The sequence below is a fragment of the Ranitomeya variabilis genome, chromosome 3 (assembly GCF_051348905.1).
Source record: "Ranitomeya variabilis isolate aRanVar5 chromosome 3, aRanVar5.hap1, whole genome shotgun sequence".
Classification (NCBI taxonomy): domain Eukaryota; kingdom Metazoa; phylum Chordata; class Amphibia; order Anura; family Dendrobatidae; genus Ranitomeya; species Ranitomeya variabilis.
In genome coordinates this window covers 763,864,983-763,882,401 of record NC_135234.1, presented here as the reverse complement: position 1 = coordinate 763,882,401, position 17,419 = coordinate 763,864,983, and positions in this window count along the sequence as shown.

Genomic DNA, 17,419 nt, shown 5'->3' with positions numbered 1-17,419 from the left:
CAATAGTGACCCCAGAGCCCCCCATAACACCCACCCAATATCAGTGACCTCGGCGCCCCCATAACACCCCCCGATATCAGTGACCCCAGAGCCCCTCCATAATACCCCCCCGATATCAGTGACCCCAGAGCCCCTCCATAATACCCCCCCGATATTAGTGACCCCGGTGTCCCCATTACACACCCCCGATATCAGCGACCCCGGAGCCCCCATAACACCCCCCCGATATCAGTGACCCTGGAGCCCACATGACAGCTGCCCTCACTGTGCCCGGCACTGCGCTTTATTCTGAGCTGCAGCCACCACCTGAGCGCCCACATAACGCTGTAACCAGACTCCGCTCCGAGATCGCAGGCTCTTCATCATGGGCCGAGAAGTAGTGATGGGCAGTCCGGCTCGTTTTCGCTCAAAAAACGTTTCTTCTTGCACATTGCGCTACTTTTCCTACTTTTATCACTCCAGTCCCTTCACTATAAAGCCTGGGCCTCATTGTTCAGCTGTACAAGTGTCTAGTGAAGACGTGCTCAGATTGTAGCTCCTGGGACCAGGCCCTCGCTCCTCGTCTGGATTGCTGACTTGTGTTAATTTCTAAAATCCATGCACTCACCTGTCCTAACTGTTCCCCTGTAATGCTCTTAACCACTCATGCAGCGGAGCCAGGGAGAATGCGCTCATGCAGCGGAGTCGGGGAGAATGTGCTCATGCAGTGGAGCCGAGGAGAATGCGCTCATGCAGCGGAGCCAGGGAGAATGCGCTCATGCAGCGGAGCCGATGAGAATGCGCTCATGCAGCAGAGCCAGGGAGAAAGCGCTCATGCAGCAGAGCCGGGGAGAATGCGCTCATGCAGCGGAGCCGGGGAGAATGCGCTCATGCAGCAGAGCCAGGGAGAAAGCGCTCATGCAGCGGAACCGGGAAGAAAGCACTCATGCAGCAGAGCCAAGGAGAAAACGCTCATGCAGCGGAGCCGGGGAGAATGCGCTCATGCAGCGGAGCCGGGAAGAAAGCGCTCATGCAGCGGAGCTGAGGAGAATGCGCTCATGCAGCGGAGTCGGGGAGAATGCGTTCATGCAGTAGAGCCGGGGAGAACGCTCATGCAGAGGAGCCGGGGAGAATGTGCTCATGCAGTAGAGCCGGGGAGAATGTGCTCATGCAGCAGAGCCGGGGAGAATGCGCTCATGCAGCAGAGCCAGGGAGAATGCGCTCATGCAGCAGAGCCGGGGAGAATGCGCTCATGCAGCAGAGCTGGGGAGAATGCGCTCATGCAGCGGAGCTGGGGAGAATGCGCTCATGCAGTGGAGCCGGGGAGAATGCGCTCATGCAGTGGAGCCGTGGAGAATGCGCTCATGCAGTAGAGTCGGGGAGAATGCGTTCATGCAGTAGAGCTGGGGAGAAAGCACTCATGCAGTAGAGCCGGGGAAAATGCGCTCATGCAGTAGAGCCGGGGAGAATGTGCTCATGCAGTAGAGCTGGGGAGAAAGCGCTCATGCAGTAGAGCTGGGGAAAATGCGCTCATGCAGTAGAGCCGGGGAGAATGTGCTCATGCAGTAGAGCCGGGGAGAATGCGCTCATGCAGTAGAGCTGGGGAGAATGTGCTCATGCAGTAGAGCCGGGGAGAATGCGCTCATGCAGTAGAGCTGGGGAGAATGTGCTCATGCAGTAGAGCTGGGGAGAATGCGCTCATGCAGTAGAGCTGGGGAAAATGCGCTCATGCAGTAGAGCTGGGGAGAATGTGCTCATGCAGTAGAGCTGGGGAGAATGCGCTCATGCAGTAGAGCTGGGGAAAATGCGCTCATGCAGTAGAGCTGGGGAGAATGTGCTCATGCAGTAGAGCTGGGGAGAATGTGCTCATGCAGTAGAGCCGGGGAGAATGCGCTCATGCAGTAGAGCTGGGGAGAATGTGCTCATGCAGTAGAGCTGGGGAGAATGCGCTCATGCAGTAGAGCTGGGGAAAATGCGCTCATGCAGTAGAGCTGGGGAGAATGTGCTCATGCAGTAGAGCTGGGGAGAAAGCGCTCATGCAGTAGAGCTGGGGAAAATGCGCTCATGCAGTAGAGCCGGGGAGAATGTGCTCATGCAGTAGAGCCGGGGAGAATGCGCTCATGCAGTAGAGCTGGGGAGAATGCGCTCATGCAGTAGAGCTGGGGAGAATGCGCTCATGCAGTAGAGCTGGGGAAAATGCGCTCATGCAGTAGAGCCGGGGAGAATGTGCTCATGCAGTAGAGCCGGGGAGAATGTGCTCATGCAGTAGAGCTGGGGAAAATGCGCTCATGCAGTAGAGCTGGGGAAAATGCGCTCATGCAGTAGAGCTGGGGAGAATGCGCTCATGCAGTAGAGCCGGGGAGAATGCGCTCATGCAGTAGAGCCGGGGAGAAAGCGCTCACGCAGTAGAGCCGGGGAGAATGCGTTCACGCAGTAGAGCTGGGGAGAAAGCACTCATGCAGTAGAGCTGGGGAAAATGCGCTCATGCAGTAGAGCCGGGGAGAATGCGCTCATGCAGTAGAGCCGGGGAGAATGCGCTCATGCAGTAGAGCCGGGGAGAATGCGCTCATGCAGTAGAGCCGGGGAGAAAGCGCTCACGCAGTAGAGCCGGGGAGAATGCGTTCACGCAGTAGAGCCGGGGAGAATGCGCTCATGCAGTAGAGGTAGGGAGAATGACGCCTGCAGTGAGCGGCCCTGGACCTCAGTGAGTGACAGGACACTGCTTGCTAAGGCCTGGTTCACATTAGCGTATGTGTGCAGCGTATGCTTGCGTACAGATCCGCATACGTCTTGCGTACCTATATTTAACATTGTGTACGCATGGACATGCATTGGCATCAGTTTGTATGCGGATGCGTACGCATGCGTTGTTTCGCTGTGCCCGCCGAACACAACATTGTTGCATTTTTTGTCACGTCAAATATGCGCAGGCATGTACATGCGGATGAGTGCATCAAAACAATGCATTACTGTCTATGGGAACACATTGGTACGCAGGGACATATGTATGGATGCGTTCGATGCGCTTGCGTACTACGGACTGCGCATGTCCTGGAACTGATTGAGACACGATATCAAAATATCAAACGCATGCGCATAAACAACACAAACGCAGGCAAAAACGCATGATTTTTTGTATTTTATCCTTATTTTTACAGGTGGACACAGTGGGAGCAGACTACTACTCTCATCATTATCCCCTGCTGGTGCGTTCAGCACTCGGCGCTTGGGATCAGAGCAAACTGTGCACCGATACCCAGGCTCCGATACGTGTCGCACTGACTCATTGACTTGACTGGGTCCGTATGATCCGTGCTGTCGTCCTGTGGAAACACACTGACATGGGTCTGTGTGTCACTGTCTCCAGTAGGTGTGGAAGCTGTCACCACACGTACCAGAGATGCTGATGTGTGAAAGAGACCTAATCAAGAATATATAAACGTGTCCACAAAAGTACAATCTATTGAAATCTAAAATTAACATGAGCTGTAAAGACTATAAAAGAAAAAAAAAAGGATTTAATGCCAGAATTGTGGGGTTTTGGTCACAATGCCACAAAAAAAAGTCCCAGATGTTTTGGCAAATTGCATCTCAAGTAATTTTTTTGTTATGAATTTCTCACAGGCCCACAGAGCGTTTTTTTATTTTCCAGCTGACAAAGTCGAAGTTACAGCTGTTCGGCTTCTTTCACACATCCGTGTGTCCGGTACGTGTGGTGACGGTTTCCACACATAGACCCACTCAAATGAATGGCTCTGTGCACATGTCAGCGTGTTTCCACGGACCGTGTGCTCCACACGTAGACATGTCCGTTTTTCCCGTCAGCACAGATGGCAAAACGTCCCGCACACGGAGAATAGACATGGATGTCATCCATGTGACATGCATCGGTAACAGTAACAGTAAGTTGTGTGGTAAATAAAGACACGGACGGAATAAATTATTAGAAATAAAAAAGTTAAACTGTGTTTTGTTTTATATAAAAATAACAAACACCGTTATACTCCCCTAACGCCTAATTCCACCGAAAACTAAGTAAAAAGCCGCCGCCTGCTGTCATTGCTCTGACCTGAATATAAGGCTGTGTGCACACGATGCAGATTTAGTGTGGATCCGCAGCGTTTTTTTTTTTCTGCGCAGAAACGCTGCAGAGCCGCAAAGTGATTTACAGTACAATGTAAATCAATAGAAAAAAAATGCTGTGCTAATAATCCGCATGAAAACTGCTGCGGATCAAAAGAAGTAGCCTGTCACTTCTTTTGTGCGGATCTGCAGCGTTTCTGACCCCTTCCATTAAAGAAATCTGCAGGGGTTAAAAATGCAGAAAATCTGCATAAAATCTGCAACAAAAACGCACAAAATCCGCATAAAAAAGTGTCAAATCCGCACCTGCGTTTTCTGCCAGGAGATGCGGATTTTGTGCAGAAAATTCTGCACCCCAATCCGCAACGTGTGCACATAGCCTTAGGCCGGGGTTACACTTGTGAGTGTGATGCGAGAAACTCCGGGGAACAGCGCTTAGGGCTTGTTTCCACTTGCGAGAAACACGTCCGTGTCTCGCATGTGGAAACCAAGCTCTGGCGCCGGCACTTTGGAGCAGAGGGTGCAGCTCCATGTGTTCCTATGCGGCCGCACGCTCCGCTCTGTAGTGCCGGCGCCACAGCTTGGTTTCCACATGCGAGACACGGACGTGTTTCTCGCAAGTGGAAATGAGCCCTAAGGGTATGTGTCCACGTTCAGGATTGCATCAGGATTTGGTCAGGATTTTTCATCAGTATTTGTAGCCAAAACCAGGAGTGGGTGATAAATGCAGAAGTGGTGCATATGTTTCTGTTATACTTTTCCTCTAATTGTTCCACTCCTGGTTTTGGCTACAAATACTGATGGAAAATCCTGACCAAATCCTGATGCAATCCTGCACGTGGACACATACCCTTAGGGTATGTTTCCACGGTAAGTAAACGCTGCTTGTTTGACGCTGCAGCGTCAAACAAGCAGCGTCCAGATGTTCCAGCATAGTGGAGGGGATTTTATGAAATCCCGTCTCCACTATGCGTGGAAACCCGCACGCGGAGGCCCTGTGACTCCGGACATGCTGCGCGTCTTTTCAGATCGCAGCATGTCCGTACACCTTGCGGGGACGCAGCGTCCCCGCAAGGCATATCACAGGGCCCTATGGCGAGGGGTGCGATGATCCCGGATGTGTACTGTACACATCCGGCACCATCGCGTCCCAGAAAGGGGGCGGGGCTTATCGCCGAGCGGCTTCGCCGCTGCGGCGATACCGCCGCCCCTCCGGACCGTGGAGCCATACCCTAAGGGCTCATTTCCACTGGTGAGGAAAACGGATGAGTGCAATCCGATAAAAAATCGGATTGCACTCGGACCAATGTTATTCAATAGGTGTCTTTTCATTTGCGATTTTTTTCTCAGCCGAAATCGGACTGAGAAAAAAATCGCAGCATGCTGCGATTTGCTGCGAGTCTCGGACGAGACTCGCCAATGCAAGTCAATGGGTGCGAGAAAAAAATCGCACAGCACTCGCACCATGCGAGTTCTGTCCGATTTGTACGCACCGGTGTCCTTTGAAAAGCCGGTAATTCAGCGCGGTGTACAGTAAAATCACACTGACAGGTTAGAATAGACTAGATATATACACATAGAATGTGTATATATACATATATACAGTATATGTCAGTGAGACACCTATATATGTATATTTATATTTAATGCAGCGCAAGATAGCAGAAAAGCCGGTAATTCAATTACCGGCTTTTCATTTCTCCTTCACAAACCCGACAGGATATGAGACATGATTACATACAGTAAACCATCTCATATCCCCTTTTTTTTGCATATTCCACACTACTAATGTTAGTAGTGTGTATGTGCAAAATTTCAGCGCTGTAGCTGCTAAAATAAAGGGTTAAATGGCGGAAAAAATTGGCGTGGGCTCCCGCGCAATTTTCTCCGCCAGAGTGGTAAAGCCAGTGACTGAGGGCAGATATTAATAGCCAGGAGAGGGTCCATGGTTATTGGCCCCCCCCCGTGGCTAAAAACATCTGCCCCCAGCCACCCCAGAAAAGGCACATCTGGAAGATGCGCCTATTCTGGCACTTGGCCACTCTCTTCCCACTCCCTGTAGCGGTGGGATATGGGGTAATGAAGGGTTAATGCCACCTTGCTATTGTAAGGTGACATTAAGCCAGATTAATAATGGAGAGGCGTCAATTATGTCACCTATCCATTATTAATCCAATTGTATGAAAGGGTTAAAAAACACACACACATTATTAAAAAGTATTTTAATGAAATAAACACAGCGGTTGTTGTAATAATTTATTGTTCTCTCAATCCATCAGGAACACCCTCGCTTGGCAAAATAATAAACGCACAAGATACATACCCTCAGCTGAACCGTCACGTCCCACAACGTAATCCATCTGAAGGGGTTAAAATAATTTACAAGCAGGAGCCCTGCAAATGCAGCTGTGCTCCGTGCCTGTAATCCCCGGCGAATGAATGAAATGTAGGTCATTGACCTACATTTCCTTCAGTCGCGGTGATGCGCCCCCTGGTGGATGTCCTCATATGACCTGGAGCGTGGGAAAAAGTTCCCAGGCTGCAGTTCATGAGAACATCCAGCAGGGGCGCCTCACTGCGACTGAATGTAAGTATAGATCACTGCTTTCCTTTCAGCACCCGGGGATTACAGGCACGAGCGAGTGGTTTATCGCAGCTCTGCCTGTAATATTAGTTAACCCCTTCAGATGGATTACCTCGTTGGACGTGATAGGACATCAGAAGGTATGTATCTTGTGCGTTTATTATTTTGCCAAGCGAGGGTTTCCTGTCATGGTTCTCAATGGCAAGAGACCGTAGTAAAGCATACAAAAGGACTAGCTCTTGGAAGATGGGAACTCGAGCTGACTGTGAGCTAAACCTACCGCACAACTAACAGTGGCTGGGTAGCGTGCCTACGTTTTATCCCTAGACGCCCAGCGCCAGCCGGAGGACTGACTGACCCTAGCAGAGGAAAATACAGACCTGGCTTACCTCTAGAGAAATTTTCCCCAAAAGGCAGACAGTAGCCCCCACATATATTGGCGGTGATTTTAGAGGAAATTGACATACGAAGTATGAAGATAGGTTTAGCAAATTGAGGTCCGCTTACTAGATAGTAGGAAGACAGAAAAGGGGACTTCACAGTCAGCTGAAAACCCTTTCAAAACACCATCCTGAAATTACTTTAAGACTCTAATATCAACTCATGACACCAGAGTGGCAATTTCAGCTCACAAGAGCTTCCAGCCTCAGAAATATTCAAACACAGAGAACTGGAACAAAAATGCAAAACAAACTTAGGACTACAAGTCCAACTTAGCTGATAGTAGTCTAGGAGCAGGAACATGCAACAGAAAGGCTTCTGGTAACATTGTTGGCCGGCATAGAAATGACTGAGGAGCAAGGCTAAATAGAAACTCCCACATCCTGATGGAAACAGGTGAACAGAGGAGATGAAGCACACAAGTTCAGTACCACCAGTGACCACCGGGGGAGCCCAGAAACCAAATTCACAACAGTACCCCCCCCCCCCTCAAGGAGGGGGCACCGAACCCTCACCAGAACCACCAGGGCGATCAGGATGAGCCCTATGAAAGGCACGGACCAAATCGGAGGCATGAACATCAGAGGCTGTCACCCAAGAATTATCCTCCTGACCGTAGCCCTTCCACTTGACCAGATACTGAAGTCTCCGTCTGGAAACACGGGAGTCCAAGATCTTCTCGACAACGTACTCCAACTCACCCTCAACCAACACCGGAGCAGGAGGCTCAACGGAAGGCACAACCGGTACCTCATACCTGCGCAACAATGACCGATGGAAGACATTATGAATAGAAAAAGATGCAGGGAGGTCCAAACGAAAGGACACAGGGTTAAGAATCTCCAATATCTTGTACGGGCCGATGAACCGAGGCTTAAACTTAGGAGAAGAAACCTTCATAGGGACAAAACGAGAAGACAACCACACCAAGTCTCCAACACAAAGACGAGGACCAACACGACGACGGCGGTTGGCAAACTGCTGAGTCTTCTCCTGGGACAACTTCAAATTGTCCACCACATGCCCCCAAATCTGATGCAACCTCTCCACCACAGCATCCACTCCAGGACAATCCGAAGCCTCCACCTGACCGGAAGAAAAACGAGGATGAAACCCCGAATTACAGAAGAAAGGAGAAACCAAGGTGGCAGAACTAGCCCGATTATTGAGGGCAAACTCCGCCAAGGGCAAAAAGGCAACCCAATCATCCTGATCCGCAGACACAAAACACCTCAAATAAGTCTCCAAGGTCTGATTAGTTCGCTCGGTCTGGCCATTAGTCTGAGGGTGGAAAGCAGACGAAAAAGACAAATCAATGCCCATCCTAGCACAGAACGCTCGCCAAAATCTAGACACGAATTGGGTTCCCCTGTCAGAAACGATATTCTCCGGAATACCATGCAAGCGAACCACATTTTGAAAAAACAGAGGAACCAGCTCGGATGAGGAAGGCAATTTAGGCAAGGGGACCAAATGGACCATCTTAGAGAAACGGTCACACACCACCCAGATGACAGACATCTTCTGAGAAACAGGGAGATCAGAAATAAAATCCATGGAGATGTGAGTCCAAGGCCTCTTCGGAATAGGCAAAGATAACAACAATCCACTAGCCCGAGAACAACAAGGCTTGGCCCGAGCACAAACATCACAAGACTGCACAAAACCTCGCACATCCCGCGACAGGGAAGGCCACCAGAAGGACCTAGCCACCAAATCCCTGGTACCAAAGATTCCAGGATGACCAGCTAACGCAGAAGAATGGACCTCCGAGATGACTCTACTGGTCCAATCATCCGGAACAAACAGTCTACCAGGCGGGCAACGATCAGGTCTATCCGCCTGAAACTCCTGCAAGACCCGTCGCAAGTCTGGGGAAACAGCAGATAATATCACTCCATCCTTAAGGATACCTGTAGGTTCAGAATTACCAGGGGAATCACGCTCAAAACTCCTAGAAAGGGCATCCGCCTTCACATTTTTAGAACCTGGTAAGTATGAGACCACAAAATTAAACCGAGAGAAAAACAACGACCAGCGCGCCTGTCTAGGATTCAGGCGCCTGGCAGACTCAAGATAAATCAAATTCTTGTGGTCGGTCAATACCACCACCTGATGTCTAGCCCCCTCAAGCCAATGACGCCACTCCTCAAAAGCCCACTTCATAGCCAAGAGCTCCCGATTACCAATATCATAATTTCGCTCAGCGGGCGAAAATTTACGAGAAAAGAACGCGCAAGGTCTCATCACGGAGCAGTCGGAACTTTTCTGCGACAAAACTGCCCCAGCTCCGATTTCTGAAGCGTCGACCTCAACCTGAAAAGGAAGAGTAACATCAGGCTGACGCAATACAGGGGCGGATGAAAAGCGGCGCTTAAGCTCCCGAAAGGCCTCCACAGCAGCAGGGGACCAATCAGCAACATCAGCACCCTTCTTAGTCAAATCAGTCAACGGCTTAGCAACATCAGAAAAACCAGTTATAAATCGACGATAAAAATTAGCAAAGCCCAAAAACTTCTGAAGGCTCTTAAGAGAAGAGGGCTGCGTCCAATCACAAATAGCCTGAACCTTGACAGGGTCCATCTCAATAGAAGAGGGGGAAAAAATGTACCCCAAAAACGAAATCTTTTGAACCCCAAAAACACACTTAGAACCCTTCACACACAAGGAATTAGCCCGCAAAACCTGAAAAACCCTCCTGACTTGTTGGACATGAGAGTCCCAGTCATCCGAAAAAATCAAAATATCATCCAGATACACAATCAAAAATTTATCCAAATATTCACGGAAAATGTCATGCATAAAGGACTGAAAGACTGAAGGGGCATTTGAAAGACCAAAAGGCATTACTAAATACTCAAAATGGCCCTCAGGCGTATTAAATGCGGTTTTCCACTCATCCCCCTGCTTAATTCGCACTAAATTATACGCCCCACGAAGATCAATCTTAGAGAACCACTTGGCCCCCTTTATTCGAGCAAACAAATCAGTAAGCAGTGGCAAAGGATACTGATATTTAACCGTGATTTTATTCAAAAGCCGATAATCAATACACGGCCTCAAAGAGCCATCTTTCTTAGCCACAAAGAAAAAACCGGCTCCTAAGGGAGATGATGAAGGACGAATATGTCCCTTTTCCAAGGACTCCTTAATATATTCTTGCATAGCAGCATGTTCAGGCACAGATAGATTAAATAAACGACCCTTCGGAAACTTACTGCCCGGAATCAGATCTATAGTACAATCGCAATCTCTGTGCGGAGGTAGTGAACCAAGTTTAGGCTCCTCAAAAACGTCACGATAATCAGATAAAAATTCCGGAATCTCAGAGGGAATAGATAACGAAATGGAAACCAAAGGTACGTCCCCATGAGTCCCCTGACATCCCCAGCTTAACACAGACATTGCTTTCCAGTCGAGGACTGGGTTATGAGATTGCAGCCATGGCAATCCGAGCACCAAAACATCATGAAGATTGTACAACACAAGGAAGCGAATAATCTCCTGGTGATCCGGATTAATACGCATAGTTACTTGTGTCCAGTATTGTGGTTTATTACTAGCCAATGGCGTGGAGTCAATACCCTTCAGAGGTATAGGAACTTCCAGAGGCTCTAGATCAAACCCACAGCGCCTGGCAAAGGACCAATCCATTAGACTCAAAGCGGCGCCAGAGTCGACATAGGCGTCCGCGGTAATAGACGATAAAGAACAAATCAGGGTCACAGATAGAATAAACTTAGACTGTAAAGTGCCAATTGAAACAGACTTATCAACCTTCTTAGTACGTTTAGAGCATGCTGATATAACATGAGTTGAATCACCACAATAGAAGCATAACCCATTTTTTCGCCTAAAATTCTGTCGTTCGCTTCTGGACAGAATTCTATCACATTGCATAATCTCTGGCGCCTTCTCAGTAGACACCGCCAAATGGTGCACAGGTTTGCGCTCCCGCAAACGCCGATCAATCTGAATAGCCATTGTCATGGACTCATTCAGACCTGTAGGCACAGGGAACCCCACCATAACATCTTTAATGGCATCAGAGAGACCCTCTCTGAAATTTGCCGCCAGGGCGCACTCATTCCACTGAGTAAGCACAGACCACTTACGAAATTTTTGGCAGTATATTTCAGCCTCATCTTGCCCTTGAGACAGGGCCATTAAGGCTTTTTCAGCCTGAATCTCTAAATGAGGTTCCTCATAAAGCAACCCCAAAGCCAGGAAAAACGCATCCACATTGAGCAACGCAGGATCCCCTGGTGCCAAAGCAAATGCCCAATCCTGAGGGTCGCCCCGGAGCAAGGAAATTACAATCCTGACCTGCTGTGCAGGATCTCCAGCGGAGCGAGATCTCAGAGACAAAAATAATTTACAATTATGTTTGAAATTCTGGAAGCGAGATCTATCCCCGGAGAAAAATTCAGGTAAAGGAATTCTAGGTTCAGATATAGGAGCATGAATAACAAAATCTTGTAAACTTTGAACCTTCACAGCGAGATTATCCAAACCTGTAGCTAAACTCTGAGGATCCATATTAATCAGGTGAAATCAGAACCATTCAAGGATTAGAAGGAGAGAGAGACGAAGGCTGCAGTAAGCAGAGATGCTAGAGAATCAACTAATGAGCAAACTCAAAAAAAAAAAAAAATTCTCTGCAGACTTCTTTTCTCTCCTTTCTTCTGCCAATTATTTTAACCCTGGGCCGGCCAAACTGTCATGGTTCTCAATGGCAAGAGACCGTAGTAAAGCATACAAAAAGGACTAGCTCTTGGAAGATGGGAACTAGAGCTGACTGTGAGCTAAACCTACCGCACAACTAGAATACAGTATATACGTAATTGGAACAGAGGAATTATTACTATTTGTCTCACAGAAGTTTTCCCCTTATTATTAAAACCATATATCTTTATTATTTCTCAATAAAACCTTAATACAAAAATATCTTAATAGTATAGCACCAACACCACAAAAAGACAGAAATACAACCAGGGGGGGTGCCTATCCCTATACTGGCCTATCTCAACCTGCCTACTTGCGGAGGTTGGCACCCTAACCCTGCGCAGTGGCGCCCCCGCTCCTCGATGGCTCACCCTGCTACCCCTGTTGGGTCCTATAGTGGCAGGGGGTGAGAAAGAAGGTAAATAGGCAGGTGAGAAAGAAAGATGTGTGTGTGCGCAATGTCATATACGTGTTTAAAGGATTTCTTCTTAGCTGCATTAAACTAGGTAAATGCTGTATTATGCAGCTGTGCTACTAGATAATAATTCAGACTGCCCTAAGTTGTGTAGATGTCACTAATATGACCTTATAGAAGAAATATGTCTTAGCTGCTTAACCTGATGCTCTTTTTTGTAGGATGCTTTCTATGGAACCAATAAAGGATACTTTCTATGCCCTCACAATTCTTGGAAAATAGTGTAAAAGAAAGTTCTTGGGTTCAAATAATGCAGCAAAAGAGGATGCACTGCATATATAGTTATTTATCTATCTAGAGAGGCTATAGGTAAATCCCTTCAGCTAATATGTATAATATATGTCTATGGACCCACATACAGTGTACGATGCCCCATATTTATCATAATTTGTGCGTGCATAGTTAGCTGCAACACACACAATTAAGGCAGCAGAAAGACAATTGCACACTCCTAGGCCAGAAAAATACAAACGAAAACCAAAAACCACCACCCTAAAAAGCAATCACATGTATCATGGATGAATAGCAATTCACAATAATCCAAGCCCATTGGCCATGTATTCAATCCACTCAAATGTGGCTGCCAAGCCACACAACTCATCGGTACCTATATCAGGTTGAGATAAATATCTCTTTCTTTACCAAGACACATGTCACATCAGTGTCTGTACCAGGTTGAGATCAATATCTCTTTCTCGACGCGTTTCCCCTCTGCCGAGGTTCATCAGGAGAAAATGAAAACCAGGGTACTTATCTCGTTGCTGCATATATTAGCCAGAGATGGATGAATGCCATTCAGTGGTAGGGACAATCCCCTTGCGGTGTGATGCCATAGGCATGTGGCATCACACCGCAAGGGGATTGTCCCTACCACTGAATGGCATTCATCCATCTCTGGCTAATATATGCAGCAACGAGATAAGTACCCTGGTTTTCATTTTCTCCTGATGAACCTCGGCAGAGGGGAAACGCGTCGAGAAAGAGATATTGATCTCAACCTGGTACAGACACTGATGAGACATGTGTCTTGGTAAAGAAAGAGATATTTATCTCAACCTGATATAGGTACCGATGAGTTGTGTGGCTTGGCAGCCACATTTGAGTGGATTGAATACATGGCCAATGGGCTTGGATTATTGTGAATTGCTATTCATCCATGATACATGTGATTGCTTTTTAGGGTGGTGGTTTTTGGTTTTCGTTTGTATTTTTCTGGCCTAGGAGTGTGCAATTGTCTTTCTGCTGCCTTAATTGTGTGTGTTGCAGCTAACTATGCACGCACAAATTATGATAAATATGGGGCATCGTACACTGTATGTGGGTCCATAGACATATATTATACATATTAGCTGAAGGGATTTACCTATAGCCTCTCTAGATAGATAAATAACTATATATGCAGTGCATCCTCTTTTGCTGCATTATTTGAACCCAAGAACTTTCTTTTACACTATTTTCCAAGAATTGTGAGGGCATAGAAAGTATCCTTTATTGGTTCCATAGAAAGCATCCTACAAAAAAGAGCATCAGGTTAAGCAGCTAAGACATATTTCTTCTATAAGGTCATATTAGTGACATCTACACAACTTAGGGCAGTCTGAATTATTATCTAGTAGCACAGCTGCATAATACAGCATTTACCTAGTTTAATGCAGCTAAGAAGAAATCCTTTAAACACGTATATGACATTGCGCACACACACATCTTTCTTTCTCACCTGCCTATTTACCTTCTTTCTCACCCCCTGCCACTATAGGACCCAACAGGGGTAGCAGGGTGAGCCATCGAGGAGCGGGGGCGCCACTGCGCAGGGTTAGGGTGCCAACCTCCGCAAGTAGGCAGGTTGAGATAGGCCAGTATAGGGATAGGCACCCCCCCTGGTTGTATTTCTGTCTTTTTGTGGTGTTGGTGCTATACTATTAAGATATTTTTGTATTAAGGTTTTATTGAGAAATAATAAAGATATATGGTTTTAATAATAAGGGGAAAACTTCTACCGCACAACTAACAGTGGCCGGGTAGCGTGCCTATGTTTTATCCCTAGACGCCCAGCGCCAGCCGGAGGACTGACTGACCCTAGCAGAGGAAAATACAGACCTGGCTTACCTCTAGAGAAATTTTCCCCAAAAGGCAGACAGTAGCCCCCACATATATTGTCGGTGATTTTAGAGGAAATTGACATACGAAGTATGAAGATAGGTTTAGCAAATTGAGGTCCGCTTACTAGATAGTAGGAAGACAGAAAAGGGAACTTCACAGTCAGCTGAAAACCCTTTCAAAACACCATCCTGAAATTACTTTAAGACTCTAATATCAACTCATGACACCAGAGTGGCAATTTCAGCTCACAAGAGCTTCCAGCCTCAGAAATATTCAATCACAGAGAACTGGAACAAAAATGCAAAACAAACTTAGGACTACAAGTCCAACTTAGCTGATAGTAGTCTAGGAGCAGGAACATGCAACAGAAAGGCTTCTGGTAACATTGTTGGCCGGCATAGAAATGACTGAGGAGCAAGGCTAAATAGAAAACTCCCACATCCTGATGGAAACAGGTGAACAGAGGAGATGAAGCACACAAGTTCAGTACCACCAATAACCACCGGGGGAGCCCAGAAACCAAACTCACAACAGTTTCCTGATGGATTGAGAGAGCAATAAATTATTAAAACAACCGCTGTGTTTATTTCATTAAAATACTTTTAAATCATGTGTGTGTGTGTGTGTTTTAACCCTTTCAAACAATTGGATTAATAATGGATAGGTGCCTCTCCATTATTAATCTGGCTTAATGTCACCTTACAATAGCAAGGTGACATTAACCCTTCATTACCCCATATCCCACCACTACAGGGAGTGGGAAGAGAGTGGTCAAGTGCCAGAATAGGCGCATCTTCCAGATGTGCCTTTTCTGGGGTGGCTGGGGGCAGATGTTTTTAGCCACGGGGGGGCCAATAACCATGGACCCTCTCCTGGCTATTAATATCTGCCGTCAGTCACTGGCTTTACCATTCTGGCGCAGAAAATTGCGCGGGAGCCCACGCCAATTTTTTCCGCCATTTAACCCTTTATTTTAGCAGCTACAGCGCTGAAATTTTGCACATACACACTACTAACATTAGTAGTGTGGAATATGCAAAAAAAAAGGGGATATGAGATGGTTTACTGTATGTAATCATGTCTCATATCCTGTCGGGTTTGGGAAGGAGAAATGCAAAGCCGGCAATTGAATTACCAACTTTTCACTAACACGGCTGCGTATTTCTCGCAAGTCACACTGCTGGTCCGTGTGGAATCCGTATTTTTCTCGCCCCCATAGACTTTCATTGGCGATTTTTTTGCGCAATACGCTGACAAACGCAGCATGCTGCGATTTTGTACGGCCGTAGAAAGCCGTATAATACTGAACCGTAATATACGGCTGATAGGAGCAGCCCCATTGAGAATAATTGTGCCGTGTGTAATGCGAGTTTTACGGACGTAGTTTCTGCGCTCTTACGTCCATAAAACACGCATGTGTGACGCCGGCCTAATACGGATGTCATACGGATGTAAAACGGATGGTGCGATTAAAAATCGCATTGCACTCGCATTGCACTCGCATGACAATCGCATACGCTACATCCGTTTTTTCGGTCCAGATTACGGACCGATTTGTCTCTCGGCAGTGGAAATATACCCTTAGGGCTTGTTTCCACATGCGAGAATCACGTCCGTGTCTCGCATGTAGAAACCAAGCTCTGGTGTCTGCACTCCAGAGCAGAGCGTGCGGCCGCATAGGAACACATAGAGCCGCACAGCTCCGCTCCTGAGTGCCGGCGCCAGAGCTTGGTTTCTACATGCGAGACACGGACGTGATTCTCGCATGTGGAAACAAGCCCATAGGGTACATTTCCACTGGCGAGGAAAACGGACGAGTGCAATCCGATAAAAAATCGGATTGCACTCGGACCAATGTTATTCAATAGGTGTCTTTTCATTTGCGATTTTTTTCTCAGCCGAAATCGGACTGAGAAAAAAATCGCAGCATGCTGCGTATTGCTGCGAGTCTCGGACGAGACTCGCCAATGCAAGTCAATGGGTGCGAGAAAAAAAACGGACGGAATACGGACCATCCGTATTCCGTCTGTTTTTTACGGATACATCACCATTCTGTGGCCTAGAACACTGTAAATGGTCCTGTAAATGACTGTAGAAAACTAGTTGCAGAGAAATAAAACGGATTGCATACGGATGTCATACGGATGGTGCGATTAAAAATCGCATTGCACTCGCATGACAATCGCATACGCTACATCCCTTTTTTCGGTCCAGATTACGGACCGATTTGTCTCTCGCCAGTGGAAACGTAGCCTTACCGTCATCCTTCTTCCTTCCCGGCCGTCTGTGGTACTGATGCAGCACATGGCACAGGGTCACCACATGTGTGCCGCAAGTATTACACACATGGACACTGATATCTCCGGGACCAGAAATAAATGGATGTGTGAAACCGTACATGTAATCCCTTAAAAACAATTTTTTATTATTGTTGATATATATATAACCCCAACCCATTAACGAAAATTTACAACAAGATGAATAAGTCACCAAATATCCTAATGACCTATTGAGATCCTAGGTACAACTACCACTGACATCTGCCTTGCTGCGGGGGTTGGCACCCTAAGAGGCGATTTTTTGGCGCCCCCGCTCAACGTAGGCTATCCCTTGCTCCCCTACACTTTCCCTTTAGATAAAACGTGGGAAAACAATATAGGTGGGGAGTAGTGGTGAAACATAAATAGAAAAAAACACACAGAAAGACCTAGATCTCCAAAAACACCTCCATAAATACATATAAATGTTCCCAGCACAACGCATATATTGCATATGTCAGTATCCTCCTGGTCTCAAAACAATAAGCCTTAGTGACCAGTGTTAGAATGGTCCCATATTTAATATATATATAAAGTATCCCCCATCCAAAAGTAGGAGGGGGTATATAATGTGCAAATGGGTAATTTCTTCCCAGAGGATAACTTAGCGTGTGCCGGTTTTACTTATCTTTCCCGCGCACCGCATATATTGCATGTAGAATGTATTTCATATAAACTCATAATCAAAGGCAATATAACCTTAAAACCGATGTT